We start from the raw sequence: 10,812 nt of genomic DNA on the forward strand, positions 1-10,812 counted from the left end.
AGGGGAACACAACACTCTTGTCTTTAAGGATTACTCCCCCTATTGGCAACAGGAAGGGTTTTCATGGCCTCTCTAGGGGGAGGAGCCACCCCACTTCCTGCTTTCCAGTAGTCATCTTTTTTCAGAGTTCCTGATTAAGAAAAACCTGTGTCCCACTCAGTTCAGATCTAAGTATAAAGTGTTTATTGTCTCATGGCACAAGACAAAATAAATGTACTAACTACTATTATACAGTTCTTCTGGTCTTAGAAGTAAAGAAAAAAATATACAGAGAGATCCACCAGCTCTTTACCATGCTAGGTCACACTGTGCTTTGTAAAACCCACCAAACACGGTTGCTCACAGGCTCTCCCCTATACAGAATGCAATGCAGGCTTGACTTCTATACCAGTTTCTGCTGATATGCACATTCCTGAGGGTGGATAAGTCAGCAAGCCTGGCTTTCGGTGTTGTACTGTTGCTAGGCAACCCAGTGCACCTGGCATCCTATCTCTAAAAAGATATCAAGATCCAAACATAGGCCAAGCAATTTCACTCCTTTCTCAAATTACACCTTCTTTGCTTAATTTCTTTGAATGTCTGGATTAGTCCAATAGTGTTCTCCTGCCCTTAAGAGTTATTTTGGTCCATTAAATTATGCTTTTAAATTTCAATTGCTTGCCTATAGCTGACATGGTGGGTGGAACTCTGCTGGACATGAATAAATATTTAATACCTAGGGTTAAGCGGGAAACTGCGAGATAACAGTCCATGTTCCAAATGTAGTCTCGGAAGAAGAAAAATCCAACAGTTTGAGTGGGGGAGCTCATCCACTTGTCCTTTGCAACGTTCTGAAGATACTCTTGAAAGTCACATTTGCGCATGAGAGTACCATGGAAGTGGAATAAGCAATAAGTAAACTAGATATTTTCCTGGACTTCTGCTATATGTGGAATGCTGATTGGCTGCCCGCCAGTCCCAATCAGGGAGGAGCAGAAGCTGAATGGGAACTCTGGAATGTTCTGCATCAAAGCAGAAGGTGGTTGGAGCCGTTGAAGGAAGGAACATCTGCAGGAAGAAGCTGAGGCAGAGAGAAGATCAAGAACTCAGTAAGGCACCATGGTATCCAAAAGGGGGAAAGGGGATAAGTCGTTTGTAGTCAGCTGCCTTTTTCTAAGGCCATTGATTGTCTTGCCCCATGCGCCGTTTAGCCCAACTGGCAACAGCTGTCTAGGATCTCTGGAAAAGAGAGGTCTCTCTAAGGCTTCCCACTGGAGATCCTTCTGATGGGAAATGCTGTGGATTGAACTGGGGCCTTTTGCATGAAGTATGTCACTAAGCTAGAATTCAGAAGGCCCCAGCTGCCCTCTTACAGTGGGAGAAAAGCAGTCTGCTTCTCTCCCACTGTATTTCCAGGGAATAGGAGATTCCATGTCTATAAATGAAGTGAGGACAGGATGCCAGAGAGCTTCTCATGTCTACTCTCTTGTATAATGAAGAGCTTGATATGACTGCTCTGTAAATGGTAGGTTTAACAGCCTGCGCCATTAAATGGTCACTCCTGAAGAACTCCAGGATGAGACACCACTCAAAATGAGGAGATAAGATGGCAGCTAAGTATAAGGTCCTGTCGACAAAAAGAGGTGAGCTTCTGCAGACTGCTACTCGGATTTGGTTTTTGACCACTAAATTATTTCATAGAAGTTGTGCTAACTGTCTGCTCCTTTATATGGTTCTGAACACAGGATGACATAAGGCACCATTCCAAATGAGCAGTTAAAATGGCGGGAGGCCTGACATTCACAGAACGTAAGTTGTTTCTACTGAGCGTTCCTTTCTGCAGAATTTGGGGGTGATATCTCAAGTGACACAAAAATGGAACCTGGTACAATGCTTTGAGGATTACGTGAAAAAATACTGTTCTAAAGAAAATTTGTTGATATGTATGGATTAAGTATGTAAAGCTGAATCGGATTATGACAAAAAATTATAATGGGTAAATGATGACTAACGTAAAAAACAATGCATATAAGAGCATATTTAAAGGATGTCAAGCTGAGGTGGGGGGAAGTCAAAGTAGTAGTAGTAGTAGTAGTAGTAATTTATTTGTACCCCACCCATCTGACTGGGTTGTCCCAGTCACTGGCAGGTCTCATTTATAAACAGGGTGAGATAGTACTTTAGAACTGGACTGATAAAGTCATTTCCTGAACTCATTTCTGGAACGTGTCCAGAAGAGGGCAACCAAAATGGTCAAAGGCCTGGAAACAATGCCTTATGAGGAACGGCTTAGGGAGCTGGGTATGTTTAGCCTGGAGAAGAGAAGGTTCAGGGGTGATGTGCTAGCCATGTTCAAATATATCAAAGGATGTCATATAGAGGAGGGTGAAAGGTTGTTTTCTGCTGCTCCAGAGAAGCGGACACGGAGCAATGGATTCAAACTACAAGAAAGAAGATTCCACCTAAACATTAGGAAGAACTTCCTGACAGTAAGAGCTGTTGGACAGTGGAGTTTGCTGTCAAGAAGTGTGGTGGAGTCTCCTTCTTTGGAGGTCTTGAAGCGGAGGCTTGACAGCCATCTGTCAGGAATGTTTTGATGGTGTTTCCTGCTTGGCAGGGGGTTGGACTGGATGGCCCTTGTGGTCTCTTCCAACTCTAGGATTCTATGATTCTATGAACTAGTTGGATTTGAGCTTGTTTTAAACTGAATTGAAAGCTGAAACTAGTAACTCAGACTGAGTTACTCCTAGCTTAAATGCATCACTTTTGAACCTGACATAAAAACCTGCACAGAGTTTGAGCTGAAAACAGAGCCTACAGTTTTTGCATCTTAAGCTCCTTTTTCCACAAATTAGGTTTGTATTGTGTGGAGGTTTACAAGAATGTTTTGATTTTTTACCCATTCTCCAAAAATAGGTTTTAATCTAGGTTTCCAGCTGCAGTTTACTGCTTCCCCTAAAGGCCCACCAACTAGAATCATAGATCCTTTTCACATGTGCTGCTAGTAAACCAGATGTCCCCCATCGTATATTTGTGCAGCTGGTTCTTCCTGCATAAGTGCAGAATCTTACATTTGTCCCTATTGAAAGTCATTTTGTTAGCTTGCACCCAGTACTGCAATTTGTTAAGGTCATTCTGAATCCCAATTCTGTCTTCCATGGCATTAGCTATTCCTCCCAGTTTGGTGTCATCTGCCAAATTGATGAACATCTCAATTCCTTCATCCAAGTTGTTTATAAAGTTGTTGAACAACAACGGGCCTGGGACAGAACCCTGTGGCACCCCCTTGTCACTTTTCTCCAAGATGACAAGGAACTATTAAAAAATAGTCCAGTAGCACCTTGTTGTTGTTTAGTCGTTTAGTCATGTCCGACTCTTTGTGACCCCATGGACCAGAGCACACCAGGCACTCCTGTCTTCCACTGCCTCCCACAGTTTGGTCAAACTCATGTTAGTAGCTTCAGGAACACTGTCCAACCATCTCGTCCTCTGTCATCCCCTTCTCCTTGTGCCTTGTGCCCTCAATCTTTCCCAACATCAGGGTCTTTTCCAGAGAGTCTTCTCTTCTCATGAGGTGGCCAAAGTATTGGAGCCTCAACTTCAGGATCTGTCCTTCCAGTGAGCACTCAGGGCTGATTTCCTTGAGAATGGATAGGTTTGATCTTCTTGCAGTCCATGGGACTCTCAAGAGTCTTCTTCAGCACCATAATTCAAAAAATTATCTCACCTTTGATAAAGGTAAAGGGATCCCTGACTGTTACGTCCAGTCGCGGATGACTCTGTGGTTGCGGCGGTCATCTTGCTCTATAAGCCGAGGGAGCTGGCATACAGCTTCTGAGTCATGTGGCCAGCATGACTTAGCCGCTTCCAGCAAACCAGAGCAGCACAAGGAAACGGTGTTTACCTTCCCTCTACATCGGTACCTATTTATCTGCTTGCACTGTGTGCTTTTGAACTGCTAGGTTGGCAGGAGAAGGGACCGAGCAATGAGAGCTCACCCCATCACAGGGATTTGAACAACCGACCTTCCGATCAGCAAGCCCTAGGCTCTGTGGTTTAACCCACAGCGCCACCCGCGTCTCACCTTAGAGAGCAACTAAGTTTGTATTGGGTATAAGCTTTCATGTGGATGCACACTTCTTCAGATACATTGAAGGAGAAGTCGCCAGACCCTTATATATCTGAATACTACCCATTGCTTTTTCCTGTAGAACTAGTTGCAGTCATTAACAGTCATCAACAGGATTACCAAACCCATTTAGTCAATCACCCATCTCCCACTACCCTTCTAAGAAAAACCCCACCCCACCCTCCCACTATATATAAGGGTTTGGTGACTTCTCCTTCAGTGTATCTGAAGATGTGTGCATGCACATGAAAGTTTATACCCAGAACAAACATAGTTGGTCTCTAAGGTGCTACTGGACTATTTTTTAATTTTTTCTTTTGACTGTGTCAGACAAACACGGCTACCTACATGAATCAGGGAACCATTATTGAGCAATATTTCGGTCCGGTCAGTCGACCAGCTACAAATCCACCTAACAGTTACCTCATTCAACCCACACTTTACCAGTTTCCTCACAAAAATATCACGGGTAACTTTGTCAAAAGAAACACAAGCGAACAACAGAGAACCAACACAAACGATGCTGACACCAAATCCTACATATACTAAGGAAAATAGAAACATCACCTCCCCACCCCACCCTCCCCCCAATCCCACCCACCTCCTCCCCCCCTTTTCTGCCTAATGTCTCAACAACCAAAATTGATCTGTAAAAATGTTACATGGAAAAATGCGAGAGACATTGTACACTTTTGTAAACCAAGAAAATCTTTAATAATAATATAAAAGCCTCACTGAAATCAAGATACACTATGTTCACATCATTCCCCTGATCCACCAAGCTTGTTACTCCATAAAAAAAAAAGATAGGAGATTTGTCTGGCAGAGTAGAGCTGAAAACTGAATTCCTGCAGGATCATTACTCCCTACAATTTTGCTCCTGAGCTACAAGTTTTTCAGAGATTTACCCTACTGGGATTTAGCTGCTAGCCCACAATGGCTTTTTTGTCCCATTGTTGCAAGTTGTTCTAGTAAATTACATACTATGTGACCCACACCACAATACAGCTTCAAGAACCAGTGTGGCTTCCAGATCCAATGCGGCTTCCAGATCCAATGTGGCTTCCAGATCCAATGTGGCTTCCAGATCCAATGTGGCTTCTAGATCCAATGTCCCTTCCAGATCTAATGCGGCATCCAGGACAATACTAAAACGCAGACGAAAACCACCTCCCACAAAGGGTATGTATGCAGCACACATAGAACTGGTTCATAGCCTACACAAGGAACACACTGGAAAGGAAAGGTGGGAGAGGAACAGGAGGCATCTGTGACCAGTCGTGGTGGGGAGGGCTAGAGAAAAGCCAGCAGTGCGCTATCACTCCAACAGGCTCATTTAGCCAAACAAACTAGTGCTATTGTCAGGGAACTGCCAATGGGCAGGGAGGAGATGCGGAGGCTGTCGAGGGACAGAGCGCCACAGCGCCTGTCTGGCAGCAGCCTTGAATCCAGCGAGGAAAGCAGGATGTGCCTTAGTGGGGAGGAGCAGCAAACAGGTAGTTTGGTGGGAACAGGGCATGGGGATGCCACAGAGCCCTGACACGCACCTGGAAGAGCGGAGGAGCAAAGAGCAGTCGCACTTCCGTCACCCCAGGTGTGTAGAAGGATGAAACGTAAGGATTCTAAGAGGAGATTCGGTATACCGAAACTTTTATGTTGGGGGAAGAACCGGCAGAGGCCACTCCCGGATTCTGCTACGGATTCGAGTGGTCATGAACTCTGAGGCTCTGCTTGTAGAGGCATCAGACTCTTTACTTCCAAGGAGGCACCACAGCAGCCTTACAGGTATGCCAGCCTCAGGCTGTGTTCTCCCCTCATCCACCATGTGGTAAGAATTGACCACTGCTCCTTGCCCAGGTGAGGCAACAACAAACCTTTAAATAAACATGCAACAAAGAGAATATCAAGGCAAGCTTCCTGTAAGGGCCTAGTTTATTAAAGCTATTTCGCAATAGGACAGCCTTCGCTCTGCTGGGAGAGGCACAGGAGAAGTGTGCCCAGTTGATCCTCATTGATCTTGCAGTGCTTTTCACTACCATCAACTATGGTATTCTTCCGGAGGGAGTGACTGAGCTGGGATTGGGTGACACTGCTATGCCAGTGGTTCTAAGTCCTGCTTGGATGACTGTGCTTGGGGAGTTCTGTTCAGCACCACGGAGCCTTCAACGCAGGGTTCCTCAAAGTTCAATTTTATCCCCCATGCGGAGTAGGGTCATCCAGACTTTTGGAGTGTGTTGTAAGAAATGCTGATGACACACAGCTCTATCTCCCCTTTACACTTGCAGGAATGGCAGCTGACATACTAGAGAGATGCCTGGCCTCAGTAATGGACTGGATGAGAGCCAATAAACGGAAGTTTAATCCAGACAAGACTGAGGTGCAGTCAGTGGGTGGTTCCCTAGACAAGATGGGTGGGATATGGCCTGTTCTGGATGGGGTCAGACTCCCTCTGAAGGAGCAGCTATGTAGTTTGAGGGTACTTCTGGATCCATTACTGTCACTTGAAAGGAAAAAGCAAAAAAGTTGTCCATGATACTTAAAGCAGATTTTCTTTCTTTCTTTTTCTCCATCAAGGAAAACTCGCTGCTGTTTTGCATCAGATAGAAGAGTTCTTTGTCTCTTCCATTGGGACATTTATCACAGTGATGATGTGCCTGGTCCTGTTTTTTGCTGCAGTTGGAGCGGTTAGTCTGTGTAAGTTTAGGCTGTGTAGGCCTTTAATGTTATCCTGTTTGGCTTTACATCAGTAGGAAGAATACTTTCAAAAGTGTCTCCTTAATCCAAGCACAGCTAAGCCCTTTTACCTCCCATTGATTCTTAGAATCATAGAATCATAGAGTTGGAAGAGACCACAAGGGCCATCTAGTCCAACCCTTGCTCCTCTTGCTCCTCAGTAACTGCTTAGCTGCTCCAGAGACTTCAAAGGCCAACATTATGAAGCAACCTGTGCAGCCACCTGTCCTACACTGCAACTCCATTCCACTTTCCTCTTAGAAAAACGGGTGCACAGTCTGCTTCACTGAGTGGTCGGAACAGCTAAATTCAAACAAAAGAGGTCTTCAAGTCATCTAGGAAGCCATCCTCCCTCTCTGACCTTCTCCCTAGCCCTAGATGAGTAGAAGAAAGTTGTCAAAGGACAGGGAAATCATATTGATTTCTGAGCGAAATCAGATGTTTGTGTGTGCCACATTTTAAAAGTCTAATCCCTTCATGTGTTACGTATTCATTTGTGGGTTCAATTTAAGATTCTGGTGTTTTGTTTTGTTTTATTGCACAATTTTATTATACAAGAAAATTCAAATTAACAAACAACAAAAGCATAACTTTGTTCCCCCATTAATTTCAAATTAACAAAGTGTTTTCAGACTACAATTCCCACCATCCCTGACCACTGGTCCTGCTAGCTAGGGATCATGGGAGTTGTAGGCCAAAAACATCTGGAGGGCTTTTAATTGATCTCATTTCTTTAAAGTTATAAAATGTGGTAACCTGTCCTGATAATTCTGTGTTATGGGTGGGGTAAGAAGGTCCAGATATTAAAATTCAGTAAATTCATGCAACTTGAGTACCCTTTTGTTGTTGTTCAGTCGTTCAGTCGTGTCCGACTCTTCGTGACCCCATGGACCAGAGCACGCCAGGCACGCCTATCCTTCACTGCCTCTCGCAGTTTGGCCAAACTCATGCCAGTCGCTTCGAGAACACTGTCCAACCATCTCATCCTCCGTTGCCTCCTCTTTGTGCCCTCCATCTTTCCGAACATCAGGGTCTTTTCTAGGGAGTCTTCTCTTCTCATGAGGTGGCCAAAGTACTGGAGCCTCAACTTCAGGATCTGTCCTTCTAGTGTGCACTTAGGGCTGAATTCTTTAAGAATGGATAGGTTTGATCTTCTTGCAGTCCATGGGACTCTCAAGAGTCTCCTCCAGCACCATCATTCAAAAGCATCAATTCTTCGGCGATCAGCCTTCTTTATGAGTACCCTAAAACCACTTTATTTCACAGATCACCCACTGAGGTCATTTTCCAGATCCTCCCACTATCAGAAGTGGGGTTGGTGGTGAGAACCAGGGAGGGGCCTTGTGGTTTTCAACTCTCTGCTCTGAAGCTCTCTCACTAGTTTTGGTTATTATTCACCAGCAGATAAAGACTTGTCCTGGCCTTTATTTATTCATGTTGATTTTATTCAACTTAGAGACCGCCCTCCACAGGGTGGTGTACAGTTTTAATTTTAATGCAGTTTTATTACAGGAATGCTGCCCACTCTGCTGCCTGATGCTTCATTAAACACTTTTGCTTTGAGATGTGAAGAGTCTTAAAAAATTGCTAACACACGGGGAGTATTGATTCCAAATCAACCACAGCAATTTTGGGAAGGAGGTACTGACACATAATTTGACTCACCATTTCATTCCCTCCTAACTCTTCTATAGATATTCATAAACGGGATCACACATCACCTGAAATGGATTTAGCAATGAAAACTATCAGGGACTTCATGATCAAAGAGAAACCATCCCTCCAAGGAAGGAGTGGTAAGGAAGGTGTTATAGTCCATACACTTAGGGCCACTCCTTACCCCTACTCCAGCAGGGGGTATTGCCCCGTAGCAGAGCACAAGTTATAGGAAAACAGCCTTTTTATAGAGTTGGATAGCTGTTTGAGATCTCACTGACCTGAATTATCCAAACCTTTCAGATTCTGAAATACTTGCTGAAGCTGAGAAGTTAGCAGGTGAATTGCTTATATGGGCTGACAGAGCAAATGAAGTCCAGTCCGCAATCAGTAAGTTATTCTTAAGATGGTGATGTTGAGAGTATAGGGGGAACCCGTGTACTGAAAGCCCCTCATCTGCACAGAGGTCCTACCATCCTCTAGAATCCATCAATTCCACTTTGACAAAAAGACGAAGCAACTCGAGCCTCCAAAATCCAGGGAGAAATTTGGATGAGAGTTTTGTGGCTTTGGATTTTTGTGGCTGTGTGAGTTGATAAACTCCTTCTTGAAAGGATTCCTTATTCGTGGCGGAAGTTGGCTGAATTCTGGGATATGAAGACTGAAATGCCTCACCTTCCATATGAGGTGAACCAGGACCCCTCCAAGCTTAGACCTCGGGTCATTGTGCCTCAAATTGGGATTTGCTCATTACCACCCCACCACTGTGACTCTGCCCTGCCAACCATTGTCAGCAAGGCAAATGAGGAATTTGCTGGACCTTACACTCTTGACAGAGTGAGTTCCAGCAGATATCAATGTAGCTGAAATCTCCCATGACTACTATATCTCTTCTATAGCAGACACCCACAGTAAGGTCTCTGTGAAAGAAACAGGATACCTTTCTGGAAACAAAATAGAAAATTCTTTCCAGTAGCACCTTAGAGACCAACTGAGTTTGTTCTTGGTATGAGCTTTTGTGTGCATGCACACTTCTTCAGATACCTCTCCAGTAGCACCTTAGAGACCAACTGAGTTTGTTCTTGGTATGAGCTTTCGTGTGCATGCACACGAAAGCTCATACCAAGAACAAACTCAGTTGGTCTCTAAGGTGCTACTGGAAAGAATTTTCTATTTTGTTTCGACTATGGCAGACCAACACGGCTACCCACCTGTAACAGGATACCTTTCTGTTACTGTTCCACTGTTTGTTAAGACTGGGAGAATTCAAAGAGGTATCAGATGATAGGCTTAGGAGTTAGAAGAGTGTTTCGCAAACTTGGGTCCCCAGCTGTTGTTGGACTACAACTCCCATCATCCCTAGCTAGCAGGGCCAGTGGTCAGGGATGATGGGAATTGTAGTTCCAAAACAGCAGGAGACCCAAGTTTGGGAAACACTGAGAAGATTGCTGCATCCCATTGAATATGAGCTCTCTCTCAATGTGGTTTTTCTCACCTGGGATACACCTGAGTGCCCTACAGTGAAACACTTCTGACTGAGTTTATATATTTTCTTAACTGTTTACTGTTGCATATCTAGATTTAGTGGATATTAGAAGCTAGTAAAATTGTAGAATTTAGATTTCCGTTTTTGCAGAGTTTGTAAACCAAATCATTCTTAAACTGGACTGCTCTTACACCAAGGTACCACTGTAATAATAATAATAAAATCTGTAAGACCTTCAGTCCAGATAAAACTGTTTCCCTCTCTCTCTCTCTCTCTCTCTCTCTCCCTCCCTCCCCCCCCCCATTCCCAATTTCTGGCTGGATTCAAAGATGACCTCACTTCAAATCATCGTCAAAAGTGGCAGCTATATAAAGAAGCGCTCTATTTATTTGATGAAGGACTAGTATACTGGCACCAGGCAAACAGCTTTTGTCAGAGTAAAAAATCCAAACTGGTTATTATTGAAAATGACAAAGAGGAGGTAAGCTAGCTGAACACTGTATATATAAATGGCAGGAATAATCCTTTGCAATTTGATGGTTTTATGGCTTTCTGGGCAAGATACTTTGGCCATAGCTGCACCATACATTTAAAGCATGATTGTACCACTTTATGGTCATGGCATCCCCCAAAGGATCCTGGGAAGTTTGTTAAAGATACCGAGAGCTTTTTAGCAGACTTCCTGTTCCCCTCACAGTATTACAAGTTCAAGTTCAAGTTTATTAAATTTGTGAGGTCCATGCCTTTACACAAAATACCATATAACATTATTAAAAAGATAAACAATAAAATTATTAAAATAAGTTAAAATTCCTGCCGCACTGGCAAA

The 10,812-nt window shown here is 43.9% G+C and overlaps 2 long non-coding RNA genes across 2 annotated transcripts; both read left to right on the plus strand.

Moving 5' to 3' along the window:
* The first annotated feature begins 1,742 nt into the window (after positions 1–1,742).
* Positions 1,743–6,738, plus strand: LOC117053489. Its single transcript, XR_004427397.1, has 3 exons — positions 1,743–1,788; positions 5,117–5,290; positions 6,683–6,738. It is a non-coding gene; the product is annotated as an uncharacterized LOC117053489 (long non-coding RNA).
* Positions 6,739–8,558: 1,820 nt separating this feature from the next.
* LOC117053380 lies at positions 8,559–10,524 on the plus strand. The gene is made up of 3 exons (XR_004427384.1): positions 8,559–8,637; positions 8,801–8,887; positions 10,313–10,524. It is a non-coding gene; the product is annotated as an uncharacterized LOC117053380 (long non-coding RNA).
* Positions 10,525–10,812: the final 288 nt, after the last annotated feature.

This window comes from Lacerta agilis, chromosome 9 (genome assembly GCF_009819535.1).
Source record: "Lacerta agilis isolate rLacAgi1 chromosome 9, rLacAgi1.pri, whole genome shotgun sequence".
NCBI lineage: Eukaryota > Metazoa > Chordata > Lepidosauria > Squamata > Lacertidae > Lacerta > Lacerta agilis.